The sequence below is a fragment of the Myotis daubentonii genome, chromosome 11 (assembly GCF_963259705.1).
Source record: "Myotis daubentonii chromosome 11, mMyoDau2.1, whole genome shotgun sequence".
In the NCBI taxonomy this organism is placed as follows: Eukaryota; Metazoa; Chordata; class Mammalia; order Chiroptera; family Vespertilionidae; genus Myotis; species Myotis daubentonii.
The window spans coordinates 76886354-76903802 of NC_081850.1; the positions used below are offsets into that span (position 1 = coordinate 76886354).

At 57.0% G+C, this 17449-nt stretch overlaps 1 pseudogene; it reads left to right on the forward strand.

Annotated features, from left to right (window-relative positions):
* Window positions 1-11866: 11866 nt before the first annotated feature.
* LOC132212952 (small nucleolar RNA U3) lies at window positions 11867-12064 on the forward strand (annotated as a pseudogene).
* The last annotated feature ends 5385 nt before the right edge of the window (window positions 12065-17449 follow it).

Sequence of the window (17449 nt, forward strand, 5' to 3'; positions counted from 1 at the left end):
CAGGTGGGGGGCCTCTGGACCTGTGTGGGTGGAGGCAGCCATATTGGGGTTATTGGTAGGAGCTGGTCTGGGTGCACATGAAGGCCAGTGTTGGGGTCCAAAGTGCTGCCTAGAGAGGCTGTTTGACAGCCCACACTAGGTGCTGATGTCAGGGTCTCCATGGTAGGGAACAGGGCAAGGGACTTGAAATGGCCCCCCACAGCCTCAACTTTAGAGGATCAGCCTGCCCCCTGGCCCCTGTAACCTGGACGTCTTTCCCTGCCTCCAGCCCCACTGGAGTGGCCGTTGTCCCACCCAAGATTCCAAGCCCTAGAAGCTGGGTGAGGATTCCTCTCACCTTTATTGGCTGAGGGGGGTCGATATGGGATATCCCTTCTGCCACTGCACCCCAGTGAGTGGTGTGGAAGAGGAGTAAGGCAGAAGGACCCCTCGGAGGGAGGCAGGGAATGATGCCAGCTCCGAGCCAGGGTCCACAGCATTTGGGGTCATTTTCAGCCCTGCCTCTGAGGGGTCAGGTTACCTGACCTCAGCCCCAGCCGTGCCCAACTGCCCCTTTCCCCAGGCGTCTCCTGACTCCCACTTGTGAGGAAATAAACGAATAAGCCCCACTATCTCCGAAGATTTGTCTTTAATGAAAAGGATTCGTTTACCCAAGTTCCGTTTCCAAAGCCCAGGCAATTGCCGGGCTGGGACGCATCACTCCCCACACTTCACTCCGCAGCGGCTGGAGGAGCTCAGCCCACCGGTCCCTCTGGAGGGCCTGGCGGGAGGGGTCGGTTTATTGGGGATTTAGGGATCGGTTGAGACTTTTTTGTATTGGGGTATTGGTGGGGGGTAGGTGAGAACCAGTTCAAAACGAGTTAGCGCATTCTGCCGGCATCAGCATCTTCTTTCGCTCCGACTTCCTGCGGCCGGCCCGCCAACAAGCGGGCTCCCGGGACCACATTCGTCCCACTGCCGCGTGCCAGCTTCATTCCGGCCGGAATTTGAAAAAGGGGAAACGACGCGATCGGTTGGAGGACCCCCTCAGCCAGGACTGGTCACCCGCAGAGGAGGAGGAGGACGACAAGGATGAGGATGGCGGCGCTGGCGGCAGGGACCGGCATCCCTCCTTGGCGGCGGGGTGGCTGCGATCCCGGCGCTGGGGCCAGCCGGCCGCCGCTCGAGCGAGGGTCTCGCCCTCACGAGCTCGGTCCCTGCGGCTCCCGCCCCTGTTGCGCCCGGAGCTCAGCCACAGATGTCCAGCCACAATTCTCGGTTGGCCGCAGACTCGTACAAGAATTGCGTTTGGACAATCAGTGGCGAAGCCCCTGAGTTCAGGGCCCGCGTCCCCGGCGGCGCTCCGCTTCGCTCCTTAACAAGGAACAGACCAGGAGGTCTCCGCGCTGCGCATCCGGCCACCTCGCAGACGCCGGCGGTCTCGGCCCACGCCGCGGTAAGGTGGACAGCAGACACGCGGATCCCGGCCCTGCGTGGGGAATCCCCTTCGCCCCGGGCGTGTGTCTCCTTCGATCGCGGCCCGGGGTCCCTAGAGTGGCCCCTTGTTGGGTCTCGGCGCTGCCCCAGGTTGGGGGAATCTCCTCCGTCAGGCCCGGGGAACCCCGACTCCCCTCTCCCCGCCCCCAGCCTGGGCTTCCCGGGATCGCCAGGAATCCGGAGAGCGGGAGCGGGGGCCGAGGCCGGGTGGCGTTTCCGAGCCGGGGTCGGACTGCTGGACTCGTGGGTCCCCCGCCCCCGCCATCCCCGCGCACGCACCGGCTTGGGTGCTCTCCGCTTCCCTGTGGCTGAGTCGCGGCCGGGGCGCCGGTGGCGGTGGCGGTGGCCGGGGCGGCAGGGAGCGCTGGAATGCGCCGCCGGGTCACCTGTCTCGCCCGGTGAGCCGGGCCGGGAGCCGGCGGGCTGGCGAGGCGCAGGGCTGAGCCCGAGCGGGCGCCTCTGGCGGCTCGGGGCCGGGGCGGGCTTTTAGTGGGCCGCTCCAACAATACGGCCTGGCGCGGAGAAAGGGGCTCGGCTGCAATTGGTACTGGATTTGAATAACGCCACGGGGCCATCAATGGTCATTGTGTCGGCGGGTAATGAATCTCCGCTGTCTCTCGGGCTGGCCAGGCAGCTGCAACCTGCGCTCAGGCAGCTCTTAAAGACATAGCGTGCCCCTCCCCGGGGCGCCCCCCCTGCGCTGGCCGGACCCCTCGCCCTCCCACCCCCACCCTGTGTCCTAGACTCTCAGTGCCCCGCCTGCTCCCTCCGCTGAACCCTTTGCCCACCCCCCTCCCTCCTCCTGGCTAGGCACCCGCATCTCTGCCCTGCGCTCCCATGGACCTGACAAGGCTCCTGGCCTTGACTGCGCCTTCCTCGCGGGCCCAGGGGGCTCTAGAGTCTTTCAAGGCCCAGCCAACCCTGGCCTCCGCTCTGCATCTACACTGAGGCCTCCGGAGCCCTCTTTCCTAAACTCCTGCCCCACGGGCTTCTAGCTGGAGGGTGAGGGGGAACAGTCTGGAGGTCAGAGGGTCACCCCTTAAAAGGCACTGCTGAAGCTTAAGGGAGGGGACACAGCCCTGACCCCCAGGCTGAAGGTGCCGTCTCCAGTGACCACACCCCCCCTAAGAATCGCAGACTGCAGGGACCCAGGCTTGATTCCCAAGACACCTCCCGCAGGCTCCTAGGTACCTCAGCTCTCAGAGGGGCTGGGGGGTGGAGCAGGGGAGGAAGAGGGGCGTGGAATCTAGCATTGCTGTCCTGTCTCTTCCACTGGACATCCCACCCGTCCAGGAGGGCAGGGGCTGTGTCTGGCTCAGAGGCGGTCTCCACCCCATCTCTGCCAGGAGACGGTTCTCAGTCTACGGGGGATACATACCCAGTTTGTGTTCCGCAGAGCTCAGCCTCGCTTTCCCAGGGAATTCACGCCCAGGAGGGGAGTGTGTGGCCATCCTTTCCATACCTCCTGCCCTCCATCCACCCCAGGGTTCCCCAAGACCCCAAGCACCCCTGCCCTACAATCCTCTTTCCTCACAGTCTGTGGGCTGCCTGAACACGTGCCCTCGCTGAATTGTCATTATCGGTGTGTCTATTCTCACTCAGACAGGAAATGGGTCCTACTGATCTTTGTGTCCCCAGAGCCCAGTATGGTGCCCTCCCTTCGATCAATCATTGAATATCCATTGGTAACTTAAAAATGAACTACGTAAACCTCTGGAAGTTTACTACAAAAGTGGGAGAAATATGACTTCTGGGGAGTTACACTTACAGTGAGGGCTTTTAGAGAGGGCTAGCCTGGTCCTCACCGTGGGAACTATGGTATGCTGACAACAATACCCACAATGCTTTATGCAGGGTGCTTGAAAGGTATGGCAGCCTGCTGAGTCCCACCACTCTGGGAAGTGGGTACTGTTATCAGTCCCGTTTGCAGCTGAAGAAACGGAGATTGGTGGCAGTTAAGTTCCTAGTCCGTGCAACTGGCAGGTGATGATGGAGCCAGAGTTGGAACCCGGGGCTCTGGAACCTGCTGCCCACTACAGTTTGCCAGCCTTTACTCCACAGTTACGGAGGGGACTGATGTGAATTCATACTCAAAACTCCAGAACCCATCCCACCCTCCCCCCCCCAAAAGAGAAAAGAAAAACAGAGGGGGGGGGCGGGGCTCCAGACCCAGGAGAACACCCAGGGTCTCCTTATAAATTAGTCTTGCCCTGGCCTGGCAGCAGCACACCTTGTCAGAGTGGCCAGGGTGGTCTCTGCACAACCTGGGAACCCTCAGACCCCATTGGTCAGCTGCATCCCAGAAGGAGGGCTCCTCAGCCTCCGGGGAATGTCAGGGCTCTTTAAAGCCATCAGTCCTGGGCAGAAAAGGGCTCATTCACCTCACTCTCACCCTCGGAAACTGAGGAGACAAAAGGGGTCCTATTGCTAGTCATTGAACAAATATGTATATAATACCTACTGTGTGCTAGTAGTGAGGGACTCAGCAGAGGTCCCCAAAGGAGATGCACAGGGGAGGCAGGACACGTGGTGGAGGGAGCCACCCTGAGCGGTGGGGAGTTAGGTGATGGTGGGCGGGGCGCTGGCACTGGTACTGTTGTAGGCAGAGGGAACAGCCCGCTAAAAGCTAATGAGCAAAAAGAACTTGGTGAGTTCTGAGAAAGAAAAATCTGGTGGGCACAGAGAGGAAGGGAAGTTTCAGATAATGCTAGAGTGACCCTGCCTGACCTTATAGGACACTGGGAGGCTTTGTGATTTTATCCTAACCCAGTGGGGATCCTAAAAGGTCTGCCACGTTCAGATTTACATTTTTTAAAAATATGTTTTTATTGATTTCAGAGAGGGGAAGGGAGAGGGAGAGAGAGAGAAACATCGATCAGCTGCCTCCTGCAAGCCCCCTCCTGGGGATCGAGCCCACAACCCAGGCATGTGCCCTGACCAGGGATGGAACCGTGATCTCCTGGTTCATAAGTTGCCACTCAGCCACTGAGCCATGCTGGTGGGACCAGATTTACATTTTTAAAGGTTTGCTAGGGATAATGTATAAAGGATTGGCGAGGGGGGTTGGGCAAGCTGGACTATAGGAGTCCTAAAAATGGGGACTACTGGTTTGCAGGTGAGAGCTGATGGTGGCGGGGTTTAGGTGATGGCAGAGCAGGGTTCAAAGCTGTTCTTTTGTTAATCTTCACCTGAGGATATTTTCCCATTGATTTTTAGAGAGAGTGGATGGGAGGGGGAGAGACAGAGAGAGAAACATCGATATGAGAGAGACACATCAATTGGTTGCCTCCTGCACATGTCCTGACCCAGGCCAGGGATCAAGCCTGCAACCACAGTACATGCTCTTGACTGGAATCAAACCCAGGACTCTTCAGTCCACAGGCCGACACTCTTATCCACTGAGCCAAACCGGCTAGGGCCAAAACTGTTCCTAACAGTCCTGGTGGCCTTAGGCAGGCCACTTGGCAATGAGTAACATTTAGTGAGCAGCCGAGGTGCACTGTGTGTATGTTGGAGGCTGAGGGGAGAGGGAGGGGGAAGGAAAGATGAACAGAGTCTGATATTGCCTCTCTAGAAGTATCCATCCAGTGGGCAAGCAGACACACAAATACACAGCCAGCGCCAATGAAAGAAGCAGAGCCACCGGAAAACACTAACTGAAGTACTAGCGTCGTCCTCTGGGATTGCAGGAGGTCAGTGATCCGTCCCAACAGGCGCACTGTGGGAAACCTTCTGGAAGAGGCAGCATTCATTGCCTGGGCTTCCAGGGCAGGTGAACTCCAATAGACTGAACCTTAGTTACTGCCTCTGTGAAATGGGGCCATGATGCCCATCCTGCCTCCCTAGAGAGGATCCAAACACACCTTTCATTGGCTTGCAGTAAAGTTGTGTCATTATCTACACGCCCATGCAGGTACATGTTCAGACTCATGCATGTGCTCAGCGTTCCTAGCCTCTGCTCTCTCCATTATCCCTTCTTTTTTTAAAAAAAAACTATATTTTATTGATTTTTTACAGAGAGGAAGGGAGAGGGATAGAGAGTTAGAAACATCAATGAGAGAGAAACATCGATCAGCTGCCTCCTGCACACTCCCTACTAGAGATGTGCCCGCAACCAAGGTACATGCCCTTGACCAGAATCGAACCTGGGACCTTTCAGTCCACAGGCCGATGCTCTATCCAGTGAGCCAGACCAGCCAGGGCTCCATTATCCCTTCTGAACACCAAGTCTCAGGAAGAAGGTAGCAAAGTTGTCCACGCTGCCCGTTAAGCATGTTCTTCCTCCCAGAACTGGCTTTATAAAAAATTATTGTTGAAGGTATTACAGATGTCCCCCGTTTCCCCCTCTGTGCCTCCCTCCACCCAGCCCCCTAGAGCTGCATTTGACCAAACACGGTGCCCAGCACAAAGGACATGATCAGTAAACATTTGTTGAATGAATGAATGAATGCCTTATTGGAGTAGTAACTAAGTGAGTGGGTGGATAGACAGACAGATAGATGGTTGAAAAAACAGACGTAGAGAAACTTGAGTGAAAGATGAATGAATAAAGAATTGACTGGGTACATGAGTGCAGCCAGTCAGCTGAGGTTCTAGGTGTGGAACTAGAGCAGTGGTTCTCAACCTTCCTAATGCCGCGACCCTTTAATCCAGTTCTTCATGTTGTGGTGACCCCCAATTTCATTGTTACAAATTGAACATCATTAAAGCATAGTGATTAATCACAAAAACAATATGTAATTATATGTGTTTTCCGATGGTCTTAGGCGACCCCTGTGAAAGGGTCGTTAGACCCCCAAAGGGGTCACGACCCACAGGTTGAGAACCGCTGGACTAGAGGCATTGCTGTGCGTGGGCTCATTGAAGGGGCGAAAAGGGAGCTTCCTTCTTGCTGTGGCTTCAATTCTGTGCTTCAAAGGCAGGCCCAAGGCCCAAAGCATGGCAGACAGGTGCCCAGGGAGCAGCTGTGGCCACCGGTCGGTCAGGTTGTGCCAGATGTTTCCAACCCCGGAGTCCTGTCCCAAATGTTCCCATCAATCCAGGTTCGCTGAAGCCTGCAGTAAAGTTGTATCATGATCTACACACACACAGCTGTGGTAGCAGAAAGACTCTGCCACCACTCAGTATGCCCCAGGCCAGGCCTTCCCTGCTCCGGACTCCAATCGCCCAATTGTACTAAGTTCTCTAAGAGTAGCCACGGCTCTTACATGGTGACCAGCTGCATGGCCTCCCTTCAGAGGTGAATGGACAATCTGACACGTCCCCAGTCTCAGAAGATGACAAAGCCAGGCCATTGTCTTCACGCAGAGGGGATCCTACTAGTGAAACCCTCTGCCCTGCATACCGTGTTTCAGTTTATACAAGATGGTCCTCTCCAGGAGATAGGGGAGGCAGGGGCGGGCAGCTTCCAAACTGCAGCAGCCACCCCCACCCACCTGGGCGGCTTCATCCCTTGATGCTGTGCTATGGTCTCCACTGCACGCATCAGTCCTCGAAAGCCTCTGACCGCCTGTCTCCCCATCAGAATGTCAGCCCTGCGTGGACAGGCATCTCGTCCTGTCCATTGCTGTATCGCCAGCACCAAGAGCAATGCCTGACCCTTAGAAGGGGCTACCTTTTACCAAGTGCCTGGGCGAAGCGACAAGCAGACAGGCAGCTACATGGAGCACGGTGACCCAGTTAACAATAGCGCCCAGGCCCTGGGCACTGGCTAGCACTTGCGTGGATCACTACAGCTTTGTGAGAAATGCCTTCACCTCCTGATTCTGCAGACCAGGGACCTGAGGCTCAGGGAGAGAACAGAGCTACTGAGTGACAGCCAGGGTCAGGCAGCAAAGCCCTCGTCCTTAACCAGGCCACCGGCTGACACCTCACTAGGTTACCCAGCACCCAGTGAGGTCAGCGCCATGGGAAGTTAGGAGTTGGGACTCAGACATATTGTCGGGTTCCGTTTGTAGCAATATCCAGAAGAGGAAAATCCATAGAGATGGAAAGCAGATTAGTGGTTGCCAGGGGCTGGAGGGAGGGGAAGTGGGAGAAATGAGTGAAGGCGAATGAGTACAGGCTTTCTTCGGGGGGTGATGAAAATGTCCTAAAACTGATTATGGCGATGGTCGCACAACTCTGTGAATGCACTAAAAACCATTAGATTGTCCATTTTATTTTTAAATGTCTTTATTTTAGCTCCACTTTTGTTGTTGTTGTTAATCCTTACCTGACGATATTTTTTCATTGATTTTTAGAGAGCATGTAAGGGAGGGAGGGAGACAGAGAGAAACAGCGATGTGAGAGGGACACATCGATTCCTGACCCCAGGCTGGGGATCGAGCCTGCAACCAATGTACATGCCCTTGACTGGAATCGAACCCAGGACCCTTCAGTCTATGGGCTGACGTCCTATCCGCTAAGGCAAACCAGCTAGGGCTTAAATTGTCCATTTTAAGTGGGCAAACTGTATGGTATATGAGTTACATTTCAGTAAAGCTGATATTAAAAAAGAGTTCTTGCCCTGGCTGATTTGACTCAGTGGACAGAACATTGGCCTGTGAACTGGGGGGTCCTGGGTTCGATTCCAGTCCGGGGCACATTCCCAGAGTGCGGGCTCAATCCCTAGTGGGGTACGTGCAGGAGGCAGCCAATCAATGATCCTCTCTCATCGTTGATGTTTCTCTCTCCCTCTCTCCCTCCCTCTCTCCCTTCCTCTCTGAACTCAATAAAAATACATTAAAAAAAAAAAAAAAGAGTTCAGGTTCAAGGCTCTCTCTGCCACTTCCCTGCTAGACACATTACTTCCCATCTCCCAGACTCAGCTTTCTAACCAGTGAAATGGGGAAAATAAGTGCCTCCTGGGGGTCATGTGAACATTAAATGAGATAATACATGCCATGCTCCCCCTTTTATCAAGGAGGAAACTTGGGCCCAGAGGAGGGAAGTGACTTGGCCCAGAATGCACAGCAGGTGGGTGACAGGTGAGGGCCTGGGGCCTGGTCTCTGGGCACTGCTTCTCCTTTTAGCATTAGGTGGATGGTCAGTGTCTGTGCACCTCCCCTCCCATCACCATCACCACTCTGCCCCATCTCCTGCCTTCCCTGGGGCTCTGAGGCCCTGTCTTCCCACTGCCCATGCCCGGGCACACTGAGGTATCAGGTTCCCCCAGAGCACAAGATGCCCTGTCCCCCAGCCCCCACCCTGCTCTCCTCCTGGGGCCATGATGCTGTCTTGCTTTTGCTTGTAATAAAGAAAATATTTCAGCTACCCTTCCACAGTTGCTTGGCAACCCCAAAGGAGGGTGGGGGGAGCAAAGGGGAGGAGGGAAGGGGGAGGACTCTGGAGCCAATCTGGAGACAAAGAGTAGGATTTGGGTGACATGGAGCCTGTTCTTAGTGCTAACCTGGCCTGGCTGGGATGGTGGGTGGGGGCGGGGGCTTCCTCCCACCCCAGTGTCTCACACCAATAAATATGGATTAGGGAAATGGGCAGAGTTTTTCCCACGGGCCTGAAAGGCCGCATCTGACCTTTCTACCCCCTTTATGTACCAACCTGACAGTCAGAGAGAGCAAAGAGCAGGACCCCTTGAGATGCCTCCCCCATGGCCTTCTGACTTGGGGAAACTTTTCACCCGCCTCCTCCCCCTGGACCCAGCCCAGGTCACAGCCCTGCCTGGACCCTGTGAGGGGAGAGGAGGAGGAGGCTGGTTCTCAGATGGGAGTCAGTAGCCCCAGCCTCAGGGTCCACCTCAGGCCCTGCCTGCTTTGATGGCACAGAGCCAGGCTGGGGCCTCAGGTCAGCCTGGAAAGGCACTCCCTGCCTCCTGTGCCCGCCTCTGTGCCCGGCTGCCCTGCCCACCCTCTACCTGGAGCCTCCTCCATTAGGAGGCCTGTCTCCACCAGCCCCTTCTACATCCCCTGTCTCCTTGCCCCTCACTTCATGTTCCTCTTTCCCCACCACCCTCTTCTCCATTTGGTCTCCCTCTTTCCCTCTTCTCCTCCTCTGGGGTGGGCCCCCTCTGCCCCAGTCCTCCTACTTCTGTGTACCCCCCAAACACACACACACACACACACACACACACACACACACACACACACCAACTAGGAAGCCCTTGAAGCTAATAGGAGGGGTTGTGAAGGGGGGAGGGGGGTGGTGATCTCTCTCCCTGGTGCCCTGGCTCACTGGCTACCGGCTGGGGGTGGAGAAAGGCTGCTCTGAATGGAGTCAGTGTAGAGACAGGAAAAGCAAACACCACAGCCTGGGCCACGCTGGCCTGTTGGGGCGGGGTGGGGGTTGGGGGGACAGGATGGGGCAGAGGCCTGGCTCATCTCAGCCTCCCTCGATCACCCCTCTCCTGGGCCCTGAGGGCCCATGGCTTCCTGGACTTGTGCCCCACAGAGTCCAGAAAGGGAGTGGGTTCAAGGGCTGGGGGCAAGTTCTAAGAGACACCTTCACCCGTTCCCTGCCCCACTGCCCCACCCCCAGCCTTCTTGCCCACCAGATGCCAGGAAAGTCTGTGCCCAGAAAGGGCTGTCTGGCACCTGAAGGCCTGCCTGACCAGCCCTTCTTAGCAGCAGGAACTAGGTGGGGAAGTCACCTTGTGCCAGAGACGGGTCCAGCAGTGCCATCCGCCTCCCCGGGACAAGGGGGACCCCAAGGTGCTCTGTCCAGGTGAGTGCTACACTGGCCCCACAGGCAGGCAGGGAGGGAGGGTGAGGCTGTCCTTATTGGGGCTCCCAGGGACCCCCGCACCCTCTTTGAGTCCCAGAGAATCTGGGACATTTTCCACCGGACTGTCTTGCCGTCTGTCTGGGGTACACGTGACACTTGCAGTTTGATGAGGGAGCCAAAGAGATGGCTCGAGAAACTGGAGGTAAAGTCGGGATGAGGGGAGGCAGGAGGGACTGGAGTCTGGGGAGCAGGACTCCTGGATTCCAAGCCAACCTTTAGTCTAGACTTGTGGAACACCAGAGGCCCGTGATGGTCTCCTTTGAGCACTTCAGCTTCTAGAAGACTTCTGGAATGAGCTCAAGGGGGTTAGCATCTCATCCTGGGTGACCCAGCCAGTTGGCAGAGCTGGGACTTGAACCCACCAGGCCCCCTTAAGACGCGGAGGACAGCACAGTGTGTGCAAGGGATGCCATGCTCGGCCCCCTCTCCTCCCCTCTCCACGGACAGCTTGGTCCCTCTGGATTTAAGGGACAGGCAGGCTCTGGACAGCACCTCCCAGGGCCTCCTCCTCTGTCTGTCCTCCCTCCAGGCCCCATGTGTAGGGCCAAGCGTTCCTGCTCAGGCTCCAGGGAAGCCATGAGAATCCACGGGCGGCCTCTGCCTTCAGATCCCAAAGGACAGGGCCCCCTTTGCCCCTAGGGTCTAACCATAGTCCCTCATGCTGTAATCAAAGCCCCACCCCTTCCTGGGAAGCAAGGTCAACAGCTGGCTGTATGCACGGCGTCCCCTGTGCCCACCGTGAGCTGTCCTGGCGGTGGGACCGGGCTGGGACGGCCTTGCAGAAGAACACCAGGCCACCCTCACCGAGGCAGGTGCTGTTCTACGGCCTTCCAGGTACCTCACTGACGGTCAGCACCCCCTATAAGGTGGTTCGGTCGTACAGATTGGAAAACTGAGGCCCAGAATGTTGCGATAACTTGTCCAGGACACACTCCCAAGAAAAATCGAGTTGGCTTTTGAACCCAGAGCCTGGCTCCGGCGCCCTGAGTCCTTAACTGTTGTCTGTCCTGGCTCTGATGCCTCAGAGGTCCCACTAGAGGTCATTGTGTGGCGTCCCCGGCATCTGGGTGTCTGCGCAGGCCCACCTCTGCTCACAAAGAATCAATCTCGTTTTTAAAGGCACCTGCTCCGAGCGTGGATTCCCCCTGGGGGTCATCAGACATTTATGTATTCATAGCCTTCTGGCTGGGGGAAGAGGCCCTCCCACCCAGAACTCAGCAGCGTCCAGCTGCCGCCTTACCTCTCGCTCCTCCCCACTGCAGTGTCATCAGAAGTGAACCAGCCTTGCCTGTGCCTCCAGCTGTGTGGGCCTGGGCAAGTGACTCAACTTCTCTGAGCCTCAGTTATCAACTGTGAACTGGGGTTCATGATACACCAGCTTTGTGAGGTTGATGAGGACTGAATGTTTAAAGGGGATGAAAAGACTATACCGCCCTGGCTGGTTTGGCTTAGTGGATAGGGAGTCATCCTGAGGACTGAAGGGTCCTGGGTTCGATTCTGGTCAAGGGCACCTACCTTGGTTGCAGGCTTGACCCCTGGCCCTGGTTGAGGCACGTGCAGGAGGCAACCAGTCGATGTTTCTCTCTGTGTGTCTCTCCCCATCCCTTCCACTCTCTAAATATCAATGGGAAAAAAAAACCCTTGGGTGAGGATTCACAAAAAAGAAAAAAGAAAGAAAAGACTATATAGCTTGTTACTGGAAAAGTTTCTCTGGACGTTTAGAGCGCCGGAAATCAGGAGGAGGAGGCACAGTGTTCCCGCCTGAGTGTGAAGCTGGCTCTTGGCTCCTTCTGCCCCTGTCGTTTGACGTGGATAGTTCATCGTTCTCTCCCTGTGGGAGAGGACCAGGGGAAGATGCCATCTGAGTGGTCTCCATCGTAGTTTAGAAAGGATGAAGGCCAGAGAAGGGTCGGTGACCACAGTGCCTGGTACCTGTGACATGCTCAGAATGAAGCAGTGAATACTCCTCTCCATCATCATCATCATCCACCCACTTCCGCCTGCAAGGTTGGAGCCTGCAGCTTTTGGCCTTATAGTTTAGCCTCCTGATTACAGATAGGGAAACTGAGGTCCAGAATGGGAACTTGCAAATTGGTGGTGGAGTAGGAAGCAGCTCTCCCCGCTCCCCGCCCCCCAATTCCCACTTGGATCCCCATCTCTTCTCCTTCGCTCCTTTCCCACCTTGGTCCTCCTCTGGGGTGCCCAGGGTCAGGCCTTGGCACCCATCCACCAGGCAGAGCCCTGCCCGGGAGAGCAGGGAGAGAGGAGCAGAGCTGGGAGCAGTGGGCTAGGAGTCCCGGCTGCCTGCTCAGCCCTGGCTCTTTGTCTGTGGCTTTGTGATGGTAAGTGCTGCTCCTAAATCAGGTCTATGACACTGTTATTGTTGCCCAAGGCGCAAAGAGTCTAAACTTTTCCCCTGAGGTCAAGAATGTGGCCAGTCCCCAAGCCGCCCAGAGCAGGGGCCTGGGTGGCTGGGGGTGGGGCTGGGGCCTCACCCTGCGCTAGGTCGAGATGTGGCAGGGAGGGGGTCAGCGGGAACAAAACGCTTTGAAATGCCTCCTCTCCATCACTGCCAACATTGTCCGCTGCCCACGGGGGGCCTGGCACCGCCTCGCCGGGGCTCCGGCCCCCAGCCCTGGCCAGACCCGGCCCCGGCATCTGAAAATGGACAGAAGGTTATTGTCCTTCCCTGCAGCCCTTTGTCTGCCCCAGTTCCAGATGTCTAGGCTGGGACCAGGGAGCTGACCCATGGTGGGCAGGGGGAGTGGACAAAGGAGAGGAGCACGGGTCACTGCATCCTGAGGGGTCATTCCCAGACCCTGAGATCCCACCCAGCCACGGCCAGTCACCTTCTGGGCTGTCTGAGTCCTGGGATTGTCCCAGGTCCCTCATCCCTCCTCCCTTCCCCCAGGCCAGGGTCCAGCCTCAGGAAGGAAGGCCCTGGGGGTGCAGGAGTTAGGAGCAGGGCGCCTTGGGATCCCCATTTGTCCACCTGGTAGCTATGCTCTTGGGCAAGCTGTGCCCCTCTCTCAGCCTGCTGTCCCATGTGGGTGCCATTGTGCCAGGATTCATTCACTCACAAGGTAACCACAGAGCCCTCCTGGACGCCAGCTCCGTGCTGGGCTCAGTGGTGGGTGGGCCACTCTGATCCTTGCCCGTTGTGGTTAACGGACGTAATAGTAAGGGGTTAACACCGTGCTGACAACCACTGGACCTGCGTTATCTCATTCTTTTCACAACAAAATTGAGGAGGCAGTAGGTACGGTTCTTGGTTCTTATATCTGTTTTCCAGCTTTGGACACGGAGAGGTGAAGTCTCTTGCCCAAAGTCAGGCTGCCAGGAAGCAGCAGAGCCGGGATCTGAGCCCAGGCTGACCGCCGCCACGAGAGGAATGATCTGCTAATAAATACTTGGAAGGTGTTGAAGGCAGAGCCTGGCAGAGCTGCAGGCTCAGCCTGTGCGAACTGCGGACGGTGTCCATGCCATCCCTCAGTGATCCCATTCCACAGATGGTGCTACTGAGACCCAGGCCGGGGAAAATAGTCTGGCGTGAGGAGCCTGGGGAAACTTAAATGGCAACACCTACAGTGATTCTGCCGCCGCCAGGGGCAGCCCGAGAGAGGCAGGCAGCCCGGTTTCAAACCCCAACTCTGTGTGGGCTTGGCTAACTGACGTAGAGTCCCACACTTCGGTGTCCTCATCCGCAAAATGAAAATATCCCCGACTCCACGGATGAAAATTCAATCAGATGATACATTTAAATGCTTAGCACCGTGCCTGGCACACAGCAGTCATTTAATGGTAGCTGTTCCTACTGTTGTTCCAAACGGGGTAACATTTATCCTTTTGAACCTTCCTCTCACCTGGGGTCACCTGAGGACAAGGCTCTGTTGGGGGGGGCGGGCGGGAGCTAGCGGTTGTTGATGGGGGTGGGGATAGCAATGCTTGGTTTTCTTGGGGTCTCTACAAGTCATGTGACTGGATACTCCTGCAGGTCGGGGTGGGGGGGCGGGCAGAGGGATGGGCCGGGAGGGGAAGGGGCTGCCTGGGCCCAGAGGAGTTAACAGCTCCAGGCCCTGGCCCAGCCAGGCTGCCACGCTGCAGCCCGGCCACAGCAACGGTTTTAGCAGGAGCCAGGGCTGCTTCCTGATGGGCAAAACAGCTGGCGGCCGGGGAAAACAGCTGGCCTGGCCCCAGCCCCCTGAGGACAGCTCCACATCTCGGGGCCTGGGAGAGGCAGGCCTGGCCAAGAGGGAGTCCTTTGGAGTGGGTGTGGGTGTTGGGTGGGACTAGGGGATGAGGGCGCGCAGGCAGATTCCTGGAGCAGAGGCCGAGGTATGCTAGGTCTAAGCCGGAGTGGACAGGGTGACTCCAGCAGGATTGGGGGCTCTGGTCTCCCCTCAAACAGGAAAGATGAGGGGCAGGGGAGCAGATGGGGGGCAAGCCTGTGCTCAGCCCTGGGTCCTCTGGGAACCGAGCTAGGAACCTGAGTGGGAGGGAGCCCACACGGGGCTCCGAGACTCCTATCTGCTGAGCTGCACCCAGAACCAGAAGTGGGGTGTGGGCTCCTCCTCTGGCCACAAAGCAGGACAGGGGCCCAGAGAGCCCCCAACCCAGGCGGCATGAAGCTGGCAGCTGGTAAGAGAGAGCTCCATCCCAGCATCCCTCAGCTGGGCCCTATTCCCAGCCTGCTTGGGACCCCCAGCCCTTGAGCTCTGGGCACTGGAGTACCTCCAGGCTGCCCCCACCCACGGGCAGGGGAGCGGCACCTGAGGCCTCACATGAGGTCGGGCAGGGTAGGCAGAGGGTTAATGGGAGTGTGGCCAGAGTCCACTGGACCGGAGTCGCCTGCCTGGGCTCTTGACCCCCGAGTCCCACAGGCTAGACACCCCTAATTTCTCTCTGACCAAGGGGTGTCCTCTAGCCCACCTTCCTAACCTCCAGGAAGAGGGGGTTGGTCCCCACTTGTGTGTGCCAACCTCTGCGCTCCTCTTCCTGTGAAGGCCAGCCTGCAGGGCCTGGGCCAGCGGGCAGGCCTGGGAGCTGAGGCGGCCAGCGGGAGAAGGCCCTGGGGAGGGGGCAGCCCTGGGGTCTCTAGTCCCTGATGCCACAGGGAAGCCTAAGGCTCTGGCGCCACCAGCTGGCCGTGGGCGGCACTGCAGTGGCTGAGGGATGGGAGAGAAGACGCTGTGGTGGGAGAAACACAGAGCTCAGCCAGGTGTTGGTCCAGGGGGCCTCTGTCCTATTCAGACAGATGGGCCCAGTCTTTCTCCAGGTGTGTATCCTGCCCGACCTGGAGAACGAGGCCTGAGGCCCCACAGAACAGCAGCCTCAAACGTTAGCCGGCTTCAAGTCACCAGGAAGCTCACTGGTTAAACCTCCAGTCCCGAGCTTGTGATCCAATAGGTATGGGGAGGGACTTAGGAATTTGCATTTCTAGCAGTTTCCAGGTGAGGCTGCTGCTGGCTGATCCGGGGACCATAGATTGAGAACCGCTGCTTTAGTAACGCCGTGAATTTGGCCCAATGCTACCTTTCTAGAGTGTGTCTTATTATTCTGTTCCGGAGGGCGGGGAGAAAAGATTGGGAGTGGGATTACAGGTGCTTGATCAGCTACCTATACAGTGTCCTCCTCCTCTTTCTATTGCCCAGCGGGCCTTGCTCTGGGGCTGGGGATAAAATGGTGCTGAAGGCGGACAGGTCCTGCCTCAGAACTCACAGCCAGGCAGGTCTGGTGTTGGATCTTTCCACCCGCAAGTCTAAAAGTCCGTTCAAAACAAGGCCTCAAACAGAACCTAATATATATTCCCCTTCTCGGGTCTTCCCCTTTCAGGAACTAGTCCAGCCCAGTCGCAAACCCTGCGGCTCATCCTGATTCCTCGCTCCATCTCCACATCTGATCCGGTTACACACCTCAGCCCCGCCCGCCCACCGCAGCTCTCCCTGTGCCAGGGTCTCCCGGCTTCCATCCCTGCCCCCATTGGCCACCCTCTGAGCTGCAGCCAGAGCAATCTTTTGTTTTTTTCTTCCTTAATCCTCACCCGAGGATACTTTTTCCATTGATTTTGTTAGAGAGAGTGAAGGGGAGGGAGGAGGGAGAAAGAGAGAAAGAGAAACACTGATGTGAGAGAGACACATCGATTGGTTGCCTCCCACATGCACCCCAGCCAGGATGGGATGAGCCTGCAACTGAGGTCCATGCCCTTGACAGGGAATTGACGCTCTGACCACTGAGCAGCTGGCCAGGGTGAGGACAATCTTTGAAAAGACAAGTCATCTCACTCCTCTGGTTTTCCCCTCCAATGTCTTTTCATTGCACTTTTTTTGTTGTTGTTGTGCTTTTTTAAAAAGGCCCTGGGTGGTCCACTCCTCTCACCACACTCCCCTGGCTCACTGCTCTCCAACCACCCCTGCCTCCTGGCTTGTTCCCACCACAGGACAATGACCCCACCTGCTCCCTCCACATGGAACACTGTCCCCCCAGAACCCCTAGCTCCCCTTATGCTCTGCGATGTCTTCACTGACACCTCGACTCAGCGTTACCTCCCAGCCCAGCTGCTCTCTGTTCTTAGCAACCTGTCTCACTTTGTTCACAGCGTCACTGTTTTTTGAAACGATCCACTAATCTATCAGCTGTTTCCTGTCTATCTCCTCTCAGCAGAATGTCTTGCGTGCCCCAGTACCTCTGCTTGCACCTAGCATGGGTTCCACAAATACTTGCTGAATGCATGGGGTTATATAGGATGCCATGTAGGCTATGTCCCTCAGACACTACCTGGGGGAAGACTTTCCGGAGGAGGGAAGTTTAAGCTGAGGCTGGAGGGCCTGTAGGAGTTGGCCAGAAAGACCAGTTCAAGCAGAGGAACAACCAAAAAGGATGTGGGAAGGTCCTAAAGCATGGAGTGTTCTGGAAACTGCACATGGGCCAGTGTGGCTGGAGCAGTTGGAGAAGTCAGGATGCCATGCAGGGCCTCGTTGCCCCTTGAGGGGTTTGAGCTCTTTGCGGAGGGCAATGGGCAGCCCCTCTTCTCCATCAAGCATGTTAATGTCAGGCATTTTAGAAAGGGCTGTTGGGTGCAGAGTATCTTCCAGGGAGAAAGCCAGGGGGTGGGGGGCGCTGGGAGGTGCAGGGGCCCAGGTGAGTGGTGCTGATGCCCTGCGCCCGGCAAGTGGCCACGTGCAGGAGACACTGAGGAGGTGGTCTTCCCAGGATGAATGGGGTGAGGGATTGGGCTGAGAGAGGGGGCTTGTGATCA